The sequence below is a fragment of the Hemitrygon akajei genome, unplaced genomic scaffold (assembly GCF_048418815.1).
Source record: "Hemitrygon akajei unplaced genomic scaffold, sHemAka1.3 Scf000045, whole genome shotgun sequence".
Classification (NCBI taxonomy): Eukaryota; Metazoa; Chordata; class Chondrichthyes; order Myliobatiformes; family Dasyatidae; genus Hemitrygon; species Hemitrygon akajei.
Window position 1 is genome coordinate 4,176,029 of NW_027331931.1, and position 25,128 is coordinate 4,201,156.

The 25,128-nt window shown below is 44.2% G+C and overlaps 1 protein-coding gene and 1 long non-coding RNA gene across 3 annotated transcripts in view; both read left to right on the forward strand.

Annotated features, from left to right (window-relative positions):
* Window positions 1–25,128, forward strand: part of LOC140720587 (uncharacterized) — a 154,040-nt gene that overhangs the window by 60,461 nt on the left and 68,451 nt on the right. The window lies entirely within an intron of this gene.
* On the forward strand, window positions 224–25,024 carry LOC140720633 (uncharacterized). Of its 2 annotated transcripts, none has more exons than XR_012097234.1 (3): window positions 224–343; window positions 1,770–1,916; window positions 24,781–25,024. It is a non-coding gene; the product is annotated as an uncharacterized lncRNA (long non-coding RNA). The 2 variants fall into 2 exon arrangements; XR_012097233.1 differs by lacking the exon at window positions 24,781–25,024 and adding an exon at window positions 16,992–17,105.

Consider the following 25,128-nt stretch of genomic DNA (forward strand, 5'->3'; position numbering starts at 1 on the left):
AATTTCCCCATGGGGATGAATAAAGTATCTATCTATCTATCTATCTATCTAATGAGTAGCTAGAGTCTCTGCCTGGGGGGGGGGGGGGGGGGGTCGCCAATCCTGACACGTGATCCCGTTTGCCCCTCCCATTTAACCGCAGATAGGCAGCATCTGGCGTCTGTTTCCGAGGCCCCGCCTCCCGATGATGTAATAATCTCTTCGCGCATGTTCACAGTCTCCGGGTGGACGGTGTTTTCCTCTCTGCTCACAGCTGAAGTGGGTCGGCTGTGTGTTCAGGAAAGACTTTCGTCTCTTCCGTCGGTATCTCTGTCTGCGGGCCGAAGATATCACTTTCCCATCGGTGAGTATTGAGACCGATCCCGAGCGGGGAGATCCGATGTTGACCGTGAGCCCCGAACTGTGGGCCAGGAATTCATTTGTTTCCCAACTATCTGGGCTCGTCAGAAATGTGTCGACTTCACTTAATCTGCATTGAACGATCCAAACCAGGAGCCCAGGCTGTCTGTTTCCGCAGAGTTGAAATGGAAGTCCCGCCGTCAGGTCACGTGAGGCTGTGTGCCGCAGATTTGCCCCGCCCTCCGCTTTGTGACGCCAGATCACGTGGTGTGATTTTGGCCGCTGAGTCCCATTAACTTCCCCGAACTCGCCTCGTTTACTGAGGCTTCTCGCATTTGGCCTGGAGCTTTATGGCTGTTGTGTCTTCTCCCGGACTGGGGTGGGTGAGAAAGGAGAACGTCCCAGGTTGTGGGGATCTTTGGTTTCACTGCCTGCTTTACCGAGGGACTGGGAAGTCTAGGGGGAGAATGGTTCGAGCCTCAGCTCCCCGCAGTAGAGCTGAGCCATACATTACTCCTGCACGTTCATAGCCCAGCGAGGGCGGTCGGTCCAGTATAGACAAGACAAGATCTGTATCCTAGGATCTGTAATACAAATTTCCTGAAATGGTCCTGTTTTCACCTGGAAATGGAGTGATAGTATAACAGTAAAGGAAGCACAACTTTTCCCTGTAAATTATCCTGGAACCGATTTGTCTGTTATTCCTGGAAATGTGTACAGTGCAGTCGTTGCTAATGAGGTTCACATGAATAATCTCAGGAATGATCGGATTTATATATGAGGAGCATTTGATGGTTCTGGACCTGTGCTCAATGGAGGTCAGAGGGGCGGTGGGGGTGGTGGAGGGATGTATGGTTAAGTAAACCTACCGAATGCTGAAAAGCCTGGATACAGTGGACATGGAGAGGATGTTTCCATTAGACAGAGAGTCTGTGATCTGAGAGCACCGTCTCAGAATAAAGATGCTTTCCTTTAAAACTGAGATGAGAAAAAATTTTTGGCCACAAGATGTCTGATCTGTGGAATTTGTTGCCGCAGAATTTGTTTGAGGCTGCCATTTGGGTATATTTGTGAAGATTAATATACTGATGATTGCTGAGTAGTTTCAGGGTTACAGGAGGAAGGCAGGAATATGGTGTTGGAATAAAAATTGGCCATGATTGAATGGCTGAGTGGTGGAGCAGACCAGATGGATTGAATCACCTAATTCTGTTCCTGTGTCTTGTGTCTTACCATGACTGAATGATGGCTCCTTCTTATCCCATATTGTTTTGTGATGTGTGAGGGACAATTAAAGATTGTTCACTGACATCATTATATTTGCCAACGTTTAAATTTCAGTGAGTTTTGTTCCTAGTAACATTCAGCAGATACGTTTGGTCCTCCTTTTCATTGTTAACGTGCTTCATTATCTTTCATGTTTAAGTTAGACCTGCAAAGAGAGATTTATTGGAAGAAAAACCACGACTGAAGACGAGGGAACAGCAACAAGTGAACCAGCCCGAGGATTGAGAGCATCAACTGGAGAGAACCCATCTGACTTGGAGATTCCAGTGATTCAGTCAGGAGAAAGTTTGGTGAGTCTCATTTACTCAAACACTGGTCCTTTAGACATTACGTACCTGTACAAAGGAAGGTAGGAAATAGTTGGGAGTGAGACTGAATGTGCCCAGAAGAACCAGTTATGCCAGTACCAGTCAGACTCAGTTATGAAGAACCCCCCCCCCAATTTTCCCTTTAAACTTTTCACCCTTCACCCTTAACCCATGTCCTCTGGTTTTTTTTCTCCCCTAGCCTCAGTGGAAAAAGCCTGCTTGCATTCACTCTATCTATACCCATCATAATTTTATACATCTCTATCAAATCACCCCTCATTCTCCTACGCTCCAGGGAATAAAGTCCTAAACTATTCAACCTTTCTCTGTAACTCAGTTTCTCAAGTCCTGGCAACATCCTTGTAAACCTTCTCTTGCACTCTTTCAACCTTAGTATTATCCTTCCTGTAATTCAGTGACCAAAACTGCACACAATACTCCAAATTTGGCCTCACTAATACCTTATACAACCTCACCATAACATTCCAACTCTTATAATCAATACTTTGATTTATAAAGGCCAATGAACCAAAATCTCTCTTTACTACCCTATCTACCTGTGATGCCACTTTTAGGGAATTTTGTATCAGTATTCCTAGATCCCTCTGTCCTAGTGCACACCTCAGCACCCTGCCATTTACCTTGTATGTTCTACCTTGGTTTTTCCTTCCAAAGTGCAATACCTCACACATGTCTATATTAAACTACATCTGCCATTTTTCTAGCTGGTCCAGATCCCTCTGCAAGCTTTGAAAACCTTCCTCACTGTCCACTACACCTCCAATCTTTGTATCATCAGCAAATCTGCTGATCCAATTTACCAAATTATCATCCAGATCATTGATATAGATGACAAATAACCATGGACCCAGCACTGATCCCTGTGGCACACCACTAGTCACAGGCCTCCACTCAGAGTAGCAATCCTCCACTACCACTCTCTGACTTCTCCCATTCTCAATTCCCAATCAAATTTACTACCTCACCATGTATACCTAGTGACTGAATCTTCCTAACTAACCTCCCATGCGGGACCTTGTCAAAGGCCTTACTGAAGTCCACTACATCCACTGCCTTGCCTTCATCCACTTTCCTTGTAACCTCCTCGAAAATCTCTAATATATTTGTTAAACATAACCTACCATGCACAAAGCCGTGTTGACTCTCCCTAATAAGTCCCTGTCTGTCCAAACAATTGTCAATCCTATCTCTTAGTACTCCTTCCAATAATTTACCCATGACCAACATCAAACTTACCAGCCTATAATTTCCTGGATTACTTTTTGAGCCTTCTTTAAACAATGGAACAACATGAGCTATCCGCCAATCCTCTGGCACCTCACCCATAGATAACTACTTTTAAATATATCTGCCAGGGCCCCTGCAATTTCAACACTAGTCTCCTTCAAGGTCCGAGGGAATACCCTGTCAGGTCCTGGAGATTTATCTACTTGCCTCAAGGTAGCAAGCACCTCCTCCTCTTCTATCTGTATAGGTTCCATGACCTCAATACTTGTTTGCTTCATTTCCATTGACTCCATGCCAGTTTCCTTAGTAAATTCAGACACAAAAAAATCATTTAACATCTCCCCAATTTCTTTTGGTTCCATACATAGCCGACCACTCTGATCTTCAAGATGACCAATTTTATCCCTTAACTATCCTATTGCTATTAATATACCTGTGGAAGCTCTTACTATCCTTCACCTTGACTGCCAACGCTACCTCATGTCTTCTTTCAGCCCTCCTGATTTCTTCCTTAGGTATTTTTTTGCACTTTTTATACTCCTCAAGTACCTTATTTGCTCCCTGTTTCTTATACATGTCATACATCTCTCTCTTCTTTATCAGAGTTCCAATATCCATCGAGAACCAAGGTTCCTTATTCTTATTCACTTTGCCTTTAATCCTGAGACTTTGTCCCTAGGGTGTCCTCATGGGCTGTCCAGAAATGATTTCAGCTGGTGACAACCCTGTTTTCCCCTGTGGGGTAACCCTTATGTGGAATCGGGCTAATGGTCGGACCTTCAACCAAGTGGGTCCAGTCTCCGCTGTTAGTCTGGCCAGTTTACTCTTCAGAGTGCCATTGGCTCTTTCCACTCTGCCAGCGGCCCGTGGGTGGTGTACAAACTGGAATTGTTGCTTGATAGCTAGTTTGTTACATACTCCTTCATTTACTTTCACCATAAAGTGTGGGCCATTGTTGAACTCAGCATCTCTGGCAGGCCATACCTGGGAATTATTTCCCTTAATAATACCTTCACAACAGTCACAGCAGTATTAATGGTAGTTGGAATAGCTTCAATCCATCTACTAAACACATCTATAATAAGTAAGCAGTATCTATAGCAATGGACTCTAGGCAATTCAATAAAATCAACTTGTAGACACGAAAAAGATCCACCTGTCAAGGGAGTCGTACCCGGTGTGCAGGGTACAGGATACCAACCATTCCCTCCTTTCCCAGGAGTGTACAATTATGTATATAATCGACCAGTATTGGTAAAAACTGTATAGGAACACAAACCTGTCCCGCTGGGGTGATCCAAAAACCCAGGTCGGGGTCTTTCTGGCACCCCATCTGGGACCACAGTTTTCACTCCTCCTCAGAGGCGTCCCCCTGAGAAGAACAAAACTCGAGGTAGCTGTAGAGCGGTGAGTAAGTTGTTTACAAAGGTGGCATTACTAATGGGGTGGCCAGAGGAAGTCAGGAATCCCCATGTTCCCAGAGAGCCGTGTAGTCATGCACAATTCCAAATGCATAACAGGAGTCTGTGTAAACGTTCCCACTTTAGTCTGTTGCTGGGATACAGGCACGAGTCAGAGCAAACAGCTCAGCCTTCTGGGTGGAGACAGCTGCTTCAAAAGAGGCTTGCTCAATTACTTCACTGTCCATCACTATCGCATAGTCAGAATATTGTTTTCCTGATGGATCCACAAAAGAGTTTCCATCCTCATAAAACGTTGCCTCGGGCTAGAGGGGGTATTGCTAAATGGATGGGAGAGTCTGTCCTTCTTTCACTGTGATCCGGAAGGGCTAGAGCGGGTATTGCAGAATGGATGGGAGAGTCTGTCCTTCTTTCACAGTGATCCGGACAGGCTAGAGGGGGTATTGCAGAATGGATGGGAGAGTCTGTCCTTCTTTCACTGTGATCCGGACGGGCTAGAGGGAGTATTGCAGAATGGATGGGAGAGTCTGTCCTTCTTTCACAGTGATCCGGACAGGCTAGAGGGGGTATTGCGGAATGGATGCGAGAGTCTGTCCTTCTTTCACAGTGATCCGGACAGGCTAGAGGGGGTATTGCGGAATGGATGCGAGAGTCTGTCCTTCTTTCACAGTGATCTGGACAGGCTAGAGGGGGTATTGCAGAATGGATGGGAGAGTCTGTCCTTCTTTCACAGTGATCCGGACAGTCTAGAGAGGGTATTGCAGAATGGATGGGAGAGTCTGTCCTTCTTTCACTGTGATCCGGACAGGAGGGCTGACTTCATGGACTGAAATTGCCCAGAGATGGGGTATAACGTCTTGGGTTCGGTCACTGTTAAAAGAATGTCTTACCAGATGTCCTGTTTTCACCTCAAACTCCTTCCAGTATCGGAGTTGGCCCACGGCAAAGTCTTGCCAGTCTCCCTCGGTGCTGGAGGCCTGTTTCATCAGAGTGTAGGCAAGGAGCCCTAGGCTCTTTGGCTTGAACCCAGGGCAAACCCTGAAGGTGGTATGGGGAACCACCAATCCTGTCTGTCGCCAAAAGAAATCTGGACCTTCAGTAAGAAATGCAATGCCGTCTCTTCCTTTAACCTCTCCAATCACCATGACTGGGAATTTCTGTCCCTCGAGGGGTGCATAATATTAGCTTTCCTCAGTTGAGCACCACGTAGGGTCATAACACAGAGTCACATGAGAGTCGGCCGCTGGCAGAAGGTGTTCAAATGTACTGGAGTCCAGATAAAGTGCCCACCCCTGGGTGGTCAGAAACTGAGGAAGCTATCAGTTGTTCGCAGTTCCAGCGTGATATCCTTGTCCGTGCATAGAATCTCGACTTCCAACGGACAGAGGAAGTCTCTCCCTACGAGATTACACCCCCGTCTGGTGGTGACTGTAAATGAAACCTCACACTGGTTCCCCTGGAATTCCACCTGCAGTGGCTGGGTACGTGAATACGTATGTTCCGTGCCTTTGAACCCTGACAGAGTGATTGTAGCGTCTGATAGCTGGAATCCCTTTTCCGATACTATTTCCTGATCGAGAGTCGTTGTGGTTGCCTCATATCAGTCATAAATGGAATTGGATTTCCAGCAACTTGCAATATTACACTGGGCTCTTCCTGAGGGTTGACACTCATGGTTGGAAGCATCTTCTTGTCAGTTTCTAAATGGGTTGTTGTCCCCACCTGTCCCTTGGTCGGTTTTTGTTCCCATTTCTGTTTCTCAGATATAGCCCGCTCGCGTCCTTCTTCCCGCTGAGCATATTCACCTTTAATATTAGTTCCCTTCGGGGTTGATGGGGATTCGATAGTTGGGTCCTAATGATATGTCAAAGCTCGTCGCATTCGATTTCGGTCATTGTCAGGCCAATCCATATTATTTGTTTTAATCATATTGGCTAACTTAGTTGGTAAGCATTGGAACAGTAGGGCATTGAACTGGGGGGACAGATTCCCATCATTAAAGTCTTGGTCTCCTGCGAAGGTGCCGTAGCAGGACACAAATCGCTCTCAATAGTCTGGTCCCCATTCCCCAGGTTTAGGTTTGCATTCAGGTACTTTAGTGATGTTTACAGGTTGCTGGAGAGCCCTTTACAAAGCTTGAATGATCTGGTCTGTCTGTTCATTCTCATTATGGTTTCTCGCCTGTAACTCCTGATAGGTTTGGTATCTCAATTCTGCCTTCCATTTCCACCCCTCATCAGCTGAGAGAATCATGCAGGAGAGACCGAATAAATCTTGCAGAGTCGCATTAAACATTTGTGTAGTACTGTGGACACACTGAGCAAACTGTGCTGGTTTTTCTTTTCTATCTGGGGCATGATTCATGATCATTATCATTTCTTGAGGCTTCCAGTCTGCATACACAGGATTCACTGAGGGCTGTCCCTTCTGCTAGTCCTAGGGGGAGCATTTGCTACTGCTGTTCAGGAGGATTTAAACTAATGTGGCGGGGGTATAGGAACAAGTGCAGAGAGACAGAGGGGTGTAAAATGAGAGTAGAAGCAAAAAGTTGTAAGGTGAAAAGTAAAAGTGACAGGCAGTCAAATCCAGGGACAAAAATCAAAAAGGGACACTTTTCAACATAATTGTATAAGTGTTGTAAAAACAAGCCTGAAGGCTTTGTGTGTCAATGCAAGGAGCATTCGTAATAAGGTGGATGAATTGAATGTGCAGATAGTTATTAATGAATATGATATAGTTGGAATCACAGAGACATGGCTCCAGGGTGACCAAGGATAGGAGCTCAACATCCAGGGATATTCAATATTCAGGAGGGATAGACAGGAAAGAAAAGGAGGTGGGATTGTGTTGCTGGTTAGAGAAGAGATTAACGCAATAGAAAGGAAGGACATTAGCCTGGAGGATGTGGAATCGATATGGGTAGAGCTGCGTAACACTAAGGGGCATAAAACGCTGGTGGGATTTGTGTACAGGCCACCTAACAGTAGTAGTGAGGTTGGGGATGGCATTAAACAGGAAATTAGAAATGCGTGCAAAAAAGGAACAGCAGTTATAATGGGTGACTTCAATCTACATATAGATTGGGTGAACCAAATTGGTAAGGGTGCTGAGGAAGAGGATTTCTTAGAATGTGTGCGGGATGGTTTTCTGAACCAACATGTCGAGGAACCAACTAGAGAGCAGGCCATTCTAGACTGGGTATTGAGCAATGAGGAAGGGTTAATTAGCAATCTTGTCATGCGAGACCCCTTGTGTAAGAGTGACCATAATATAGATAGATAGATAGATACTTTATTCATCCCCATGGGGAAATTCAACCTTTTTTCCAATGTCCCATACACTTGTAGCAAAAACTAATTACATACAATACTTAACTCAGTAAAAATATGATATGCATCTAAATCACTAACTCAAAAAGCATTAATAATAGCTTTAAAGATGGAGAGTGACATAGTTAATTCAGAACCAAATGTTCTGAACTTAAAGAAGGGCAACTTTGAAGATATGAGACGTGAATTAGCTAAGACAAACTGGCAAATGATATTTAAACGGTTGACCGTGGATAGAAACATAGAAAATAGGTGCAGGAGTAGGCCATTCGGCCCTTCGAGCCTGCACCGCCATTCAGTATGATCATAGCTGATCATCCAACTCAGAACCCTGTACCTGCTTTCTCTCCATACCCCCAATCCCTTTAGCCACAAGGGCCATATCTAACTCCCTCTTAAATATAGCCAATGAACTGGCCTCAACTGTTACCTGTGGCAGAGAATTCCACAGATTCTCCATTCTCAGTGTGAAGAAGTTTTTCCTTATCTCGGTCCTAAAAGTCTTCCTCTTTATCCTTAAACTGTGACCCCTCATTCTGGATTCCCCCAACATCGGAAACAATCTTCCTGCATCTAGCCTGTCCAATCCCTTTAGAATTTTATACATTTCAATAAGATCCCCCCTCAATCTTCTAAATTCCAGCGAGTAAAAGCTTAGTCGATCCAGTCTTTCTTCATACGAAAGTCCTGCCATCCCAGGAATCAATCTGTTGAACCTTCTTTGTACTCCCTCTATGACAAGAATGTCTTTCCTCAGATTAGGGGACCAAAACTGCACACAGTACTCCGGCTGTGGCCTCACCAGGGCCTTGTACAACAGCAGTAGAACCTCCCTGCTCCTGTACTCAAATCCTCTTGCTATGAATGCCAACATACCATTTGCCTTTTTCACCGCTTGCTGTACCTGCATGCCCACTTTCAATGACTGGTGTACAATAACACTCAGGTCTCGTTGCACCTCCCCTTTTCCTAATCGGCCATTCAGATAATAATTTGTTTTATTGCATATGAATGTTGAGGAACAAACTAGAGAGCAGGCCATTCTACATTAGGTATTGAGCAACGAGGAAGGAAATGTTGTCGTGTGAGACCCCTTGGGTAAGAGTGACCATAATATGGTGGAATTCTTCATTAAGATGGAGAGTGACATAGTTAATTCAGAAACAAAAGTTCTGAACTTAAAGAAGGTTAACTTTGAAGGTATGAGACGTGAATTAGCTAAGATAGTCTGGCAAATGATACTCAAAGGGTTGACGGTGGATATGCAATGGCAAGCATTTAAAGATCACATGGATGAACTACAATAATTGTTCATCCTAGTTTGGCAAAAGAATAAATCAGGGAAGGTAGTGCACCCGTGGCTGACAAGGGAGATTTGGGATAGTATCAAGTCCAAAGAAGAAACATAAATTAGCCAGAAAAAGCGACATACCTGAGGACTGGGAGAAATTCAGAGACCTTAATTAGGAAAGGGAAAAAAGGTTATGAGAGAAAGCTGGCAGGGAACATAAATTACAGCTTTGTGAAAAGAAAAAGATTGGTCAAGACAAATGTAAGGACCTTTACAGTCAGAAACAGGTGAAATGATCATAGGGAACAAAGACATGGCAGACCAATTGAATAACTACTTTGGTTCTGTCTTCACTAAGGAGGACATAAATAGTCCTCCGGAAATAGTAAGGGACCGAGGGTCTAGAGAGATGGAGGAACTGAGGGTAATACATGTTAGTAGGGATGTGGTGTTAGGTAAATTGAAGGGATTAAAGGCAGATAAATCCCCAGGGCCAGATGGTCTGCATCCCAGAGTAGCCCAAGAAATAGTGGATGCATTAGTGATAATTTTTCAAAACTCCTTAGATTCTGGATTAGTTCCTGAGGATTGGAGGGTGGCTAATGTAACCCCAGTTTTTAAAAAAGGAGGGAGAGAAAAACCGGGGAATTATAGACCAGTTAGTCTGACGTCAGTGGTGGGGGAAATGCTAGAGTCGGTTATCAAAGATGTGATAACAGCACATTTGGAAAGAGGTGAAATCATCGAACAAAGTCAGCATGGATTTGTGAAAGGAAAGTCGTGTCTGACGAATCTTATAGAATTTTCTGAAGATGTAACTACTAGAGTGGATAGGGGAGAGCCAGTAGATGTGGTATATTTAGATTTTCAAAAGGCTTTTGACAAGGTCCCACACAGGAGATTAGTGCGTAAACTTATAACACACGGAATTGGGGGTATGGTATTGATGTGGATAGAGAATTGGTTTGCAGACAGGAAGTAAAGAGTGGGAGTAAATGGGACCTTTTCAGAATGGCAAGGAGTGACTAGCGGGGTACTGCAAGGCTCAGTGCTGGGACCCCAATTGTTTGCATTATATATTAATGATTTAGATGAGAGAATTAAATGCAGCATCTCCAAGTTTGCAGATGACATGTAGCTGGGCGGCGGTGTTAGCTGTGAGGAGGATGCAGGGTGACTTGGATAGGTTAGATAGATAGATAGATAGATAGATACTTTATTCATCCCCATGGGGAAATTCAACCTTTTTTCCAATGTCCCATACACTTGTTGTAGCAAAAACTAATTACATACAATACTTAACTCAGTAATAATATGATATGCATCTAAATCACTAACTCAAAAAGCATTAATAATAGCTTTAAAAAAAAAAGTTCTTAAGTCCTGGCGGTTGAATTGTAAAGCCTAATGGCATTGGGGAGTATTGACCTCTTCATCCTGTCTGAGGAGCATTGCATCGATAGTAACCTGTCGCTGAAACTGCTTCTCTGTCTCTGGATGGTGCTATGTAGAGGATGTTCAGGGTTTTCCATAATTGACCGTAGCCTACTCAGCGCCCTTCGCTCAGCTACCGATGTTAAACTCTCCAGTACTTTGCCCACGACAGAGCCCGCCTTCCTTACCAGCTTATTAAGACGTGAGGCGTCCCTCTTCTTAATGCTTCCTCCCCAACACGCCACCACAAAGAAGAGGGCGCTCTCAACAACTGACCAATAGAACATCTTCAGCATCTCACTGCAGACATTGAATGACGCCAACCTTCTAAGGAAGTACAGTCGACTCTGTGCCTTCCTGCACAAGGCATCTGTGTTGGCAGTCCAGTCTAGCTTCTCGTCTAACTGTACTCCCAGATACTTGTAGGTCTTAACCTGCTCCACACATTCTCCATTAATGATCACTGGCTCCATATGAGGCCTAGATCTCCTAAAGTCCACCACCATCTCCTTGGTCTTGGTGATATTGAGACGCAGGTAGTTTGAGTTGCACCATATCACAAAGTCCTGTATCAGTTTCCTATACTCCTCCTCCTGTCCATTCCTGACACACCCCACTATGGCCGTGTCATCAGCGAACTTCTGCACATGGCAGGACTCCAAGTTATATTGGAAGTCTGATGTGTACAGGGTGAACAGGACCGGAGAGAGTACGGTTCCCTGCGGCGCTCCTGTACTGCTGACCACCGTGTCAGACCTACAGTCTCCCAACCGCACATACTGAGGTCTATCTGTCAAGTAGTCCACTATCCAATCCACCATGTGAGAGTCTACTCCCATCTCTGTTAGTTTGTGCCTTAAGATCTTGGGCTGGATGGTGTTAAAGGCACTAGAGAAGTCAAGGAATGTAATCCTCACAGCACAACTGACCCCATCTAGGTGAGAGAGTGATTTGTGCAGCAAACACGTGATAGCATCCTCCACTCCCACCTTCTCCTTATACGCAAACTGAAGCGGATCCCGGGCGTGCCTGGTTTGTGGCCTCAGATTCTGTATTATCAGCCGCTCCATGGTCTTCATCATGTGCGACGTCAAGGCAACAGGTCTGAAGTCATTCAACTCCTTTGGTTGTGGATCCACTGTCTGGGTACTCTTCTCTGGTCTAGACTCATGTTGAAGATGCGCTGTAGTGGTTCTCCCAGTTCAGTCGCACAGGCCCTCAGTAATCGTGGGGAAACTCCATCCGGTCCAGCCGCCTTGCTGGTACAGATCTTCCTCAGTTGACCTTCCACCTGTGCAGCCGTAATCCTGGGCGTGTGCAAGGTCTCCTGTGAGTGGCTATTTTCCTGTGAGGGAAATAAGCCTGGTGTGGAGTTCTGCGGTGAGGATGAGATTGTGCTGTCGAACCTATTGAAGAAGTTGTTCAGCTGGTTCGCTTTCTCCACATCTCCACTTATGTTTGCCCCCCGCTTTGCACCGCATCCGGTGATGATCTTCATCCCATCCCACACCTCCTTCATGCTTTTTTTTCTGCAGCTTTTGTTCTAGCTTCCTCCTATACTGCTCCTTTGCCCCCCTTATCTGTACTCTGAGTTCCTTCTGAACTCTTTTAAGCTCCAACCGATCACCATCTTTAAAGGCCCTCTTCTTCTGGTTTAGGAGGCCTTTGATGTGACTAGTGATCCAGGGCTTATTATTGGGATAGCAGCGAACAGTTCTAACAGGAACAACGGCATCCACACAAAAATTAATATAGTCCGTTGTGCATTCAGTGACCTCCTCAACACCCCCACAGAGCCCCCCTTGCAGTACATCCCAGTTAGTAGTACCGAAGCAGTCTCTCAGGGCCTGTTCAGCTTCAGGAGTCCACTTTCTAAAAGAGCGTGTGGTAGTGGGATGCCTCATCACGATTGATTTATATCTGGGCTGTAACAAAACCAGGTTGTGATCAGCTTTCCCCAGTGCAGGCAGCGGGGATGCACTGTATGCATCCTCTACGTTTGCATACAGTAGGTCAATAGTCCTATTACCCCTGGTGTAACAATCCACATACTGGGAGAAAGCAGGTAGTGTCTTGTCCAAAGTCACATGGTTGAAGTCCCCTGTAATTAACACCAGTGACTCAGGTGAGTGGGCAAATTCATGGCAGATGCAATTTAATGTGGATAAATATGAGGTTATCCATTTTGGTTGCAAGAACAGGAAAACAGATTATTATCTGAACAGTGGCCGATTAGGAAAAGGGGAGGTGACCTGGGTGTCATTGTACACCAGTCATTGAAGGGAGGCATGCAGGTACAGCAGGTGGTGAAAAAGGTGAATGGTATGCTGGCATTCATAGCAAAAGGATTTGAGTACAGGAGCAGGGAGGTTCTACTGCAGTTGTACAAGGCCTTGGTGAGACTGCACCTAGAGTATTGTGTGAAGTTTTGGTCCCCTAATCTAAGGAAAGACATTCTTGCCATAGAGGGAGTACAAAGAAGGTTCACCAGATTGATTCCTGGGATGGCAGGACTTTCATATGAAGAAAGACTGGATCGACTAGGCTGATAATACAGAATCTGAGGCCACAAACCAGGCATGCCCGGGATCCGCTTCAGTTTGCATATAAGGAGAAGGTGGGAGTGGAGGATGCTATCACGTATTTGCTGCACAAATCACTCTCTCACCTAGATGGGGTCAGTTGTGCTGTGAGGATTACATTCCTTGACTTCTCCAGTGCCTTTAACACCATCCAGTCCAAGATCTTAAAGCACAAACTAACGGAGATGGGAGTAGACTCTCACATGGTGGATTGGATAGTGGACTACTTGACAGATAGACCTCAGTATGTGCGGTTGGGAGACTGTAGGTCTGACACGGTGGTCAGCAGCACAGGAGCGCCACAGGGAACCGTACTCTCTCCGGTCCTGTTCACACTGTACACATCAGACTTCCAATATAACTCGGAGTCCTGCCATGTGCAGACGTTCGCTGATGACACGGCCATAGTGGGGTGTGTCAGGAATGGACAGGAGGAGGAGTATAGGAAACTGATACAGGACTTTGTGATATGGTGCAACTCAAACTACCTGCGTCTCAATATCACCAAGACCAAGGAGATGGTGGTGGACTTTAGGAGATCTAGGCCTCATATGGAGCCAGTGATCATTAATGGAGAATGTGTGGAGCAGGTTAAGACCTACAAGTATCTGGGAGTACAGTTAGACGAGAAGCTAGACTGGACTGCCAACACAGATGCCTTGTGCAGGAAGGCACAGAGTCGACTGTACTTCCTTAGAAGGTTGGCGTCATTCAATGTCTGCAGTGAGATGCTGAAGATGTTCTATAGGTCAGTTGTTGAGAGCGCCCTCTTCTTTGTGGTGGCGTGTTGGGGAGGAAGCATTAAGAAGAAGGACACCTCACGTCTTAATAAGCTGGTAAGGAAGGCGGGCTCTGTCGTGGGCAAAGTACTGGAGAGTTTAACATCGGTAGCTGAGCGAAGGGCGCTGAGTAGGCTACGGTCAATTATGGAAAACCCTGAACATCCTCTACATAGCACCATCCAGAGACAGAGAAGCAGTTTCAGCGACAGGTTACTATCGATGCAATGCTCCTCAGACAGGATGAAGAGGTCAATACTCCCCAATGCCATTAGGCTTTACAATTCAACTGCCAGGACTTAAGAACTTTTTTTAAAGCTATTATTAATGCTTTTTGAGTTAGTGATTTAGATGCATATCATATTATTACTGAGTTAAGTATTGTATGTAATGAGTTTTTGCTACAACAAGTGTATGGGACATTGGAAAAAATGTTGAATTTCCCCATGGGGATGAATAAAGTATCTATCTATCTATCTATATCTATACTCACTACAATTTAGAAGATTGATGGGGGATCTTATTGAAATGTATAAAATTCTAAAGGGATTGGACAGGACAGATGCAGGAAGATTGTTTCCGATGTTGGGGGAGTCCAGAACGAGAGGTCACAGTTTAAGGATAAAGAGGAAGACTTTTAGGACCGAGATGAGGAAAAACATCTTCACACAGAGAGTGGTGAATCTGTGGAATTCTCTGCCACAGGAAACAGTTGAGGCCGGTTTATTGGCTATATTTAAGAGGGAGTTAGATATGGCCCTTGTGGCTAAAGGGATCGGGGGTATGGAGAGAAAGCAGGTACAAGGTTCTGAGTTGGATGATCAGCCATGATCATACTGAATGGCGGTGCAGGCTCGAAGGACCGAATGGCCTACTCCTGCCCCTATTTTCAATGTTTCTATGTGTGGAAAATTAGAATCTCCCACAATCACAACCTTGTGCTTACTACAAATATCTGCTATCTCCTTACAAATTTGCTCCTCCAATTCTCGCTCCCAATTAGGTGGTTTATAATACACCCCTATAAGTGTTACTATACCTTTACCATTCCTCAATTCCACCCAAATAGGCTCCCTAAATGAGCCCTGTAATCTATCCTGTCAAAGCACCGCTCTAATATTTTCTCGGACAAGCATTGGAATACCTCCCCCTCTTGCCCTTCTGATTCTATCACACCAGAAGCAACGAAATCCAGGAATATTTAGTTGCCAATCACACCCCTCCTGCAACCATGTTTCACTAATAGATACAACATCATATTTCCAGTTATCAATCCATACTGTAAGCTCATCCACCTTTCTTACAATGCTCCTAGCATTAAAACAGATGCATTCAAGAAACTTTCCACCTCCTCCTCTCTGTTTATCCCTAAACAACTTTATTATCTCTTTTTTTTCCTTCTCCCCTACATCTTCAGTCTGAGCGCTCCTACATCAGGGAGGAAGTTCAAATCAGCTCCGTGTTAAATGTTTAACCATCACGGTGACTGAAGGCAGCTGCAGGTTCATGAGGGACTGTTACTGTCAGATTCTGCAGTTCTTGCGGCTGCTCATCGCACCCAGGACTGAACCCTGGTCACTGAGCATTGGAGGAGTCCGTTCTGCTGATGTTAGCCTTAAACTAGACTGGTGTTTAATACAATGGATCTGTGAAAGATAAATCAGTTTTTATCAAATCCCGTGTCTCAGGTACTTACTGTCTCGACCACACTGACAATGTACGCTAGAGAGGCCACTCGGCCCATCTGGTCCCTGCCCATGTTTCTGTTCTATATCAGTATATCAAAATCTCTCCCTGCCGTTCCCCTCTCACTCTGCCTGAGATGACAGGTTGCAACTGTTCACCACTCCGTGGGATAGGAGATTTCCCTTGAATTTCATGGGAACATATAAATGCACAACACATTACAGATGCTTTGTCCCACATTGCTGTGCCGACCATGTATCTTACTCCAGAAGCTGCTTAGAATTACCCTGCCACATAACCAACCATTTTCCTAAGCTCCATGTACCTATCTGAGAGTCTCTTAAAAGACCCTATTGTATCTGCCTCTACCACCGTCACTGGCAGTGCATTCCACACACACACCACTCTTTGTTTAAAAAACTTAGCTCTGACATCTCCTCTGTACCTACTTCCAAGCAGCTTAAACCAATTCCCCCTCGTGTTAGCTGTTTCAGCCCTGGGGAAAAAGCCTCTGGCTATCCACACGACCAATGACTCTCATCATCTTATACACCAGCATGAATTTCTTCAGGGTGAATAAGACGATGAGCTGACTGTAGTTTTGACGTTCTCTCTCTCTCCCTCTCTCTCTCTCTCCTTGTGTCTGACGTCACAGTCCTGCCTCACTCAGGCACTTAAAGCGACACTCACAGTAAACGAACCTGCGGTCTCGTAACACAATGCGCATCTAAAGTCTGACAGCAGACTAGCGAGTGAATCTTCGATGGTGCAGAGTCATAAACTGAAGAGTTGCCAGATTGAGTCAGGGCTTTGGGGTTCCAGAGAGAGATGGGGTCTAGAGTTTACGAGGAGGAGGAATCAGACCAGTAGGAAGTGGCTACAAAAGAAAGATCAGAAACATTTGGAAACTGGTTGACCAGAAAAAAAAGGTTAATTTCAGGCAGCAATTGTGGAGAGAGGAATAAATAGAAAACGTTTAGACAGAGCCCCTTCAGCATGCCTAGCCTGTGTACTCCTCTGCTAAGTTGCTCTCTGAATTACAGAGTTCCTCCAGCGTTTTGTGTGTGTGCGTCTCTGTATTTCCAGCAACTGCAGAATCTCCTGTGTTTTATATCTGCATCTTACTTTGGCATTAGATACACGTTGATATTGAGTATATTGCTTATGGGAGCCGCTTTCTGAGTTAAAGCAGCTGCAGATTTTTCTATACACACGATTAAAAAAATGAGGTATGGACATTGGACCGGTGCTTGCAGAAATGTTTAATGGCACCGTGATTACCCATAGGGCCATGCGTTAAGAATTTCGCCGGCGCTGAAGCACCAATGAAATGCGCAGGCGTCAGGCTGAGGACGTCCCTGAGTTTCACGCATGCGCGCAGTACACAGAAGGCCTTGAAAATGTCGGCTGCAGGTAAGAGCGATTCTCCGTGTTTTTATCTTAAACACTGACTTCGGGACGATTCCTGTGAAATCCAGACACCGTGGCCAGCAATCCCGGAACAGTCCTGCTCTCTCCCCTCTCTCTCAGCCCCACGATCCGTACATGGGCCCCGGGGAGCTTCCGGTTGATGAGGGAATGGGAACCGATGGATCTCTCAGACAGAGCTGAGCTCCAGCTATCTAAATGCAAGGATTAGGAACTCGGAGAAAGGGAACAAAATCTTTTACATCAGCAGTTGAGAAAATCGGCATTAGTACTCTTTTCCGTAGATGCTGCCTGGCCTGCTGAGCTCCTCCAGCATTTTGTGTGTGTTGCTTCCTCTACCTCCTCTTGCTCTGGACTTTTCTACCGGTGAGAACATGTTTTGTCCCATTCTCCCTGGCTACATAATGATATCAAACACCTTTGTCCTGGGCAACAAGCAGCTTTCACATCACAAATGTGCCAGACTCCAGTGAGACAGAGAACTGCCCTTACTTTCATATTCATTGGGATTTCATTCACTGAGTTCACCACCGTCAGTCATTGGGGGAGGGTTCAGGGGGAATATTTATGTAGAATACAGAAACTAGTGATGCCTGTGTGCATTGTGGTGATGCAAGAGTTGCTGGAGAATTTGCAAGTGGGAAGAATTGGAGTGATATTTGGAAATCTGACTTTTTAAAGCGTAATTTAGCAAGCAAACCACATATGGACAATGTGCAAAAGCTTTGGTGAGAAAATTCCCCATTTCCTGTTACAGACCTGCTACATAGGTTGTGTGAGAGTGCAGATGAACTCGATCAAACCCAGAGGAGATGTAAGTTCCTATTGACAGTGATTTGCCAGCTGTGAAAATGAATACCTCTCTATATAAAATTCACTGTGCACATCTTGTCACTGGGTAAAAAATACACAGTACAAAATTTATCTGCACACTGGTTATTACAAATTAGAGGGGTATTGGAGGGAAGGAGGGGAGACCTCCAGTGTCCCTGATGCCCTCACCTACAAGATGTGCATCCAGCTACAGCTTGTAACCAACCCTGCACTTCAATGAGCTGCAACTTGAAATGGGTGAATTCCAGATCATCCAGCAGTTGGAGGGGGTGATAGATATGACATGAAGAGAGGTGAGTTACTCCCAAGGTGCAGGACACAGGAAACTGTGTGAGAATCAAGAGGGGGAATGAGGTTAAATATCCATCGCAGAGGACTCTTGTGGCCATTTCACACAACAACAGGTGGACCACTTTAGAAGCTGTTAGATAGATAGATAGATAGATAGATAGATACTTTATTCATCCCCATGGGGAAATTCAACATTTTTTCCAATGTCCCATACACTTGTTGTAGCAAAAACTCCTTACATACAATACTTAACTCAGTAATAATATGATATGCATCTAAATCACTAACTCAAAAAGCATTAATAATAGCTTTAAAAAAAAAAAGTTCTTAAGTCCTGGCAGTTGAATTGTAAAGCCTAATGGCATTGGGGAGTATTGACCTCTTCATCCTGTCTGAGGAGCATTGCATCGACAGTAACCTGTCGCTGAAACTGCTTCTCTGTCTCTGGATGGTGCTATGTAGAGGATGTTCAGGGTTTTCCATAATTGACCGTAGCCTACTCAGCGCCCTTCGCTCAGCTACCGATGTTAAACTCTCCAGTACTTTGCCCACGACAGAGCCCGCCTTCCTTATCAGCTTATTAAGACGTGAGGCGTCCTTCTTCTTAATGCTTCCTCCCCAACACGCCACCACAAAGAAGAGGGCGCTCTCAACAACTGACCTATAGAACATCATCAGCATCTCACTGCAGACATTGAATGACGCCAACCTTCTAAGGAAGTACAGTCGACTCTGTGCCTTCCTGCACAAGGCATCTGTGCGGGAATTACCTGGCAGAGGAAAGTCAAAAGGCTGATCGGGGATTCGTTAGTTAGAGGAACAGAACAAGAGGGGATGAATATCCTAGTGGTAAGTCTTGCTAGTGGTAGTGAGCAGGGGAGGGGGTGATGTGGTTAAAATAAGTTGTAGGGGGAATGGGAGCCAGAATGACAGAACAGATAGTGGAGACGGTGAATTGAATTGACTTTATTAGATACATACTTCATAAACATGAGGAGTAGAAATATTTACCTTACATCATCTAAATGTGCAATGTGTAATTTATAGTAACTTATAATAGATAGTTTGTACATAGGACAGTCAATATAACATGGAAATGCAATTGTATCAGCATGAATTAATCAGTCTGAGGGCCTGGTAGAAGATGATGTCCTGGAGCCTGTTGGTCCTTTTGCTGTGGTACCGTTTCCTGGATGGTAGCAGCAGGAACAGTTTGTGGTTGTGCTGAATTGGGCCTGTTTGTCCCTGATATTCTTTGGGCCCTTTTTACACACCTGTCCGTGTAAATGTACTGAATCATTGAAAGTAGATTGTGCAATGTATAATTTCCTTGTTTATATTTAGAGACATTTTTTGGTGTATAAAATGAGGTGTATTGAGCGTGTGAGTGGCCAGAGGAGTGTTTTTTTCCCCCAGGGTTGAAATGGTTAATGCCACTTTTCCACACTCCCATAGACTCTTTGTCCATCTCCTGAGTAAATAGAAATGGAAAAATATTTAAGATCTCCCTCATCTGCTTTGGTTCCACACGTGGATTGCCATTCCGGTCTTCCAGAGGACCAACTTTGTGCCTTGCAATCCTTTTGCTCTTAATCTATCACTAGAATCCCTGAGGATTATCCTTCACCTTTTCTGTGACAGCAACCTCATGCCATCTGTTAGCCATCTTGATTTATTTCTTATGTGTTCTCTTGCATTTCTTATACTCCATAAGAAACTGACTGCCTATCCCTGTTATGCAAATCCATTTTGTGCTTTACCAGGGTCTCAATATCTCTTGCAATCCAAGTTTCCCTGCAGTTTCTATCTTTACCTTTTATTCTGACATACCCGCTTGCTACTTTCAAAATGTTGCTTTGAAGGCCTCCCATTTACCAAGCACACCTTTGCCATAAAACAGCCTGTCCCAATCCACAGTTGCCAGATCCTAGTGTTGATTCCAGGTGTTGATCCATGCCCTGAACACATCCACCTTTCCTTTTTTTTTTAAACTTTTTTTATTGTTTTCAAATAGTTACAGAATAAATGTGCGTGGAAAAAAAAAAGTGTTACCCAGCCCCCCTCCCCTTAACCCCTCCCCCTAACATCCCTATTAAAAAAAATCAGAAAGAGAAAAAAAAGGGGATGCCTGGATGTTGGAAGATCCCCACATGCTCCACGGAGTTCTCATTTTTTAAAAAAATATATGTTAAAATTCTTTTTCTTTTCAATCTATAATAATACCTAATCTTTCCACTTTCGTGGTATCCTGGGAAATCTTTATAAAAGTCTCCATGTTGCTATGTGTGTCCCCACCAATCATCCAGGCAAAAAGATAGAAAAAAATTAAAATATAAAGGAAAAAAAAAATACCCCCCTACTAATGTTGTGGAAAAAAGACACAACATTACCCCCCTCTGCTGTACGGGTCATGGCAACCGCCATGATTACACACGTGAATCCCGCAGTAACCGATCCACAGCCTCCCAGCTCCCCCGCAACATAAAAAAGTATATATATAAGAAGAGAAAAAAAAATACTGTTCTCATTTAGTATTTCTAAAATTTTGCTTTTCTCTTCTGTAATATCCATAAATGTCCATCACTTCTGTTCCTTGGGTCTATCTTCATCTTTAATCCATTACGTTTGGAAGCCTCTATGTGTAATTAGCGAATAGATGGAAGTTCTTGTACAAACTCCTCCGCTTTTCGATAATCGGAAAAAAATTTTTTTCCGTCCTCCAAAAAAATTATCAGTGTTGCTGGATGACGCATTGTAAATTTATAACCCTTTTCCCATAAGGCTTTTTTCGCTGGGTTAAATTCCTTCTTTCTCTTCAACAGGTTGTGACTTATATCCGGATAAAAAAGAATTGGTTTCCCTGCTATCATCAGTGGCCCGTTTCTATTTTTGGCACTTTGGGCAGCGGCCTTCAGGATCTTTTCTTTGTCTTGGTATCGTAAGCATTTTATCAAAATTGATCGAGGGTTTTGATCAGCTCGAGGTCTTGACCTTAAAGATCTATGCACCCTTTCAATCTCAATTGGAGTTTCTCTTTCCATTTCCAATTTTTCAGGAATCCATTTTTGAAAAAAAATTATTGGATCTTCTCCTTCTATATCTTCTTTAAGTCCAACAATTTTAATATTATTTCGTCTACTGAGATTTTCAAGCTTATCAATTTTTTCCATAAATTGTTTTCTTTCTGATGTCCAAGCAGTATTTTCCTTTTCCATTTTGTCCATTCTTTCAACCATGTCTTCCGTTGTAGTTTCCAAGTCCGTAATTCTTTTTTCCATTTTTTCCTGTCTCTTTGTCATTTTATCAAGCATAGCCTCCATATTGGTAATTTTTTTTTTCGAGTATTTTTTGATTATTTTTAATTACTTTTAATGTGTCTAATTTACGCATTATTTGCCTCAAAGTCTTTTCTATATTTCTAGAAGGACTTTTACCTCCTTCAGCTGATCCTTCCGAGAGATTTGATTCTCCCTCCGATTCGCTATCACTTTCAGTTGCAGTGGTAGCTGGGCTTTGTAGTTCTTTTTGCTCCCGTTTGCGCATGCTCCATCCTTCGCGTTTGCGCAGTTCACGATGTTTTTTTCCTTTGGAAGTGGCCGGTGTTGCCACCATCTCCTGTTCCGTATCACCGGTGATATAATGTACCTGAGATCGCGGTTCCTCGGTAGACGTAGGCCTTGTTCTTGTTCCAACTTGCGTAGTCTTCCCGGTATTAGTTTTCTTCATCTTCCTTCCTTGAGGCATAGCTTGACACAGTCCGGAGACGTTTATAAGTAACTTTTAAAAAGTATTGACTAACTTTTCTTCATTTAAACATTAATTTATTAACTTTTTACGGGAGAGCTGGGTCCCTGCGTCTCGATCCTACGTCATCACGTGATGTCCCCCACATCCACCTTTCCTACGCTGCTCCTTGTATTGAAATATACAGGGCTCAGCATATTCACTGCACCATGCTCAACTTTTTCATTCCTGACTTTGTCTGAGGACTGAACAACATCTGTCTCCACAACCTCTCCACTATCTGTTCTGTTATTCAGGCTCCCATTCCCCCTGCAACTTTAGCTTAACCCTCCTTACCCCCACCTCCCAGCATGCAGCTCTATCACCCCCTTGGCTTTCCTCTCCCAGATCAATAAAAAGGAGGTGCGTACCAGGTACAGGCAGATAGGAACAAATGGGGTCCTTATGAAATACAGGAAATTCCAGTGAACACTTATGAACGAAATAAAAGAAGGCATGAGGTTGCCCCAGCAGACAAGGTGAAGGAGAATCCTTAGGGATTCTGCAGATATGTTAAGAGCAAAAAGATTCCAAGAGAAAAAATTAATCCTCTGGAAGATCAGAATGGTAATCCATATGAAGGGATAACATAGACTTGGGGAGATATTTTTTGCATCCGTATTTACTCAAGCTATGAACACAGAGTCTATAGAAGTGAGGCAAAGCCGCATCAACTTCATGGACCCTGTACCGATTACAGAGGTGGAGGTGTTTGCTGTCTTGAGGCAAATCAGTGTGGATCAATCCCCAGGGCCTGACAAGTTGTTCACTGGGACCCTGCGGAAAACAAGTGCAGAAATTATTGGGGCCTAAGCACAGATATTTAAATCATCCTTAGTGACAGTTGAGGTACTGGAGGATTGGAGGACAGACAATGTTGTTCTGCTGTTCAAGAAAGGCTGTAAAAATAAACTAGGAAATTATACGTTGGTGAGCTTGACATCAGAACTGGGAAAGTTATTGGAATGTGTGTGCAGGAACCCGATATATACTGTAAGTATTTGGATAGTTGTAGACTGATAAAGGATAGACAGCATGGCTCTGGCCAATCTTATAGAGTCTCTCAAGGAAGTTATCAGGAAAGTGGATGAAGGCAAGGCAGTGAATGTTGTCTACATGGACTATAGCAAGGCACTTGACAAAGTCTCATATGGGAGGTTGGTCAAGAAGGTTCAGTCACTCAGCATTCAAGATGAGACAGTAAATCAGATGAGACACTGTCTTTGGGAGAAGCCAGAGTGTGGTAGCAGATGGTTGCCTCTCTGACTGGAGGGGGGTGTCTAGTGGTTGCCACAGGGATCAGTGCTGGATCTGTTGTTGTTTGTCATGTATATCAGTAATCTGGATGATAGTGTGGTTAACTGGATCAGCAAATTTGTGGATAACAACAAGACTGGGGGTTTAGTGGACTGCGAGAAGACTATCATGGCTTGCAGTGTGATCGGGACCAGGTGGGAAAATGGTTTTAGAAATGGAAAATGGAATTTAATGCAGACCAGTGTGAGTTGTTGCACTTTGGTATGACCTACCAAGGGAGGCCTTTCACAGTGACTGGTTGGGCATGGAGGAGTTTTGTGGAAGAAAGGGACCTGGGAATACAAGTCCTTAATTCACTGAAAGTGGTATCACAGGTAGATAGGGATGGAAAGAATGATTTCAGCCCTTTGCCCTTCATGAACCAAAGTACTGATAACAATAGATGGATGTTATGTTGACTTCTAGAAGACATTGGTGAGGCCTAATTTGGAGAATTCTATGCAGTTTTGGTCACCTACCTACAGGAAAGATGTAAAAGAAGTTCAGAGATTTCAGAGAAAATTCACAAGGATGTTGCCATGTCTAGAGGGCTTGGGTTATAAGGAAAGATTGAACAAATCAGGACTTTATTCCTTGGAATGCAGAAGATTGAGGCGAGATTTGATTGTGATAGAGAAGCACAGATAGTGTTAATGCAAGCTGGCTTTTTCCATGAAGATTGGGGGGTACGACAACCAGAGGCCATGGGTTAAGGGTGAAAGGTGAAATGTTAAGGGGAACATGAGGGAAACTTCTTCACACAGATGGTTATCCGGCTGTGGAATGAGCAGCCAGCACAAGTGGTGCATACGAGCTCGATTTCAACATTTAAGAGGTTTATGTTGGTACCTGGATGGTAGAGGTGTGGGAGTGGGCTGTTTAAATAGTTCAGCACAAACCAGATGGCCCAAAGGGCCTGTTTCTGTGTTGAAATTTTCTATGATTGTGACAAGAACCTGAAATAATACAAAAATTCACTCTAACCCCTTTTGACAGCTGTGTGAACCAACCAGTCATTTCAGCAGGAATGTTTTATATGGCGTTAAAGCTGTGGCACTTTAAGTTAATAATACATAAAAGAAAATCCCAGCTGCACGTCAAGAAAAACTATTTGTGTGCGACTGTTTCAGTTACTGTGGGGCGAGGAACCCATGCAGCTCAGCAGGAACAGGGAATAATACCAATGGAGAGAGTCAAACTGAGCCAAGGCATAGATTGGAGATGGCAGAAATGCCCCATTCTTATAGAAACAGGAAGAGCATCAGGGAATTGATGGTCATTCCAGATACCAGCACTCTGCCCAGTCAGGAGATGATTTCTCTGTCCAACTTGGGTTGAACCTCACTGTAACAGTGTGATACCAGATCAAACCTTGGTAACTCAAGTAATCTCATCTGAAATGTTGTCCTACACACATTGATGGATTTTGTAAATCTTTTTACAGGTTAAAAATGAGAAGGAATTCGTCTCCAGGACGCTCAAACACGGCACAGCAGTTTTGTTGTCTCTGTCGAGATATTTAAGAAGTGGAGCAAGGGATCCAATTGACCATCCTTCCTGCTCAGACTGTGGGGAGGGATTCACTCAGTCATTTGACCAACTGGCACGCCTGTAATTTACACAGGAGAAAGGCCTTTCACCTGCTCAGACAGTGGGAATGGATGCTCTCGGTTATCACAATTGAAGGTACATCAGCAAGTTCACACTGGGCAAGGCCATTCACATGTTCTGTGTGTGAGAAGGGGTTCAGTCGGTCTTCCCACCTGTGGACACACCAATCAGTTCACACCAC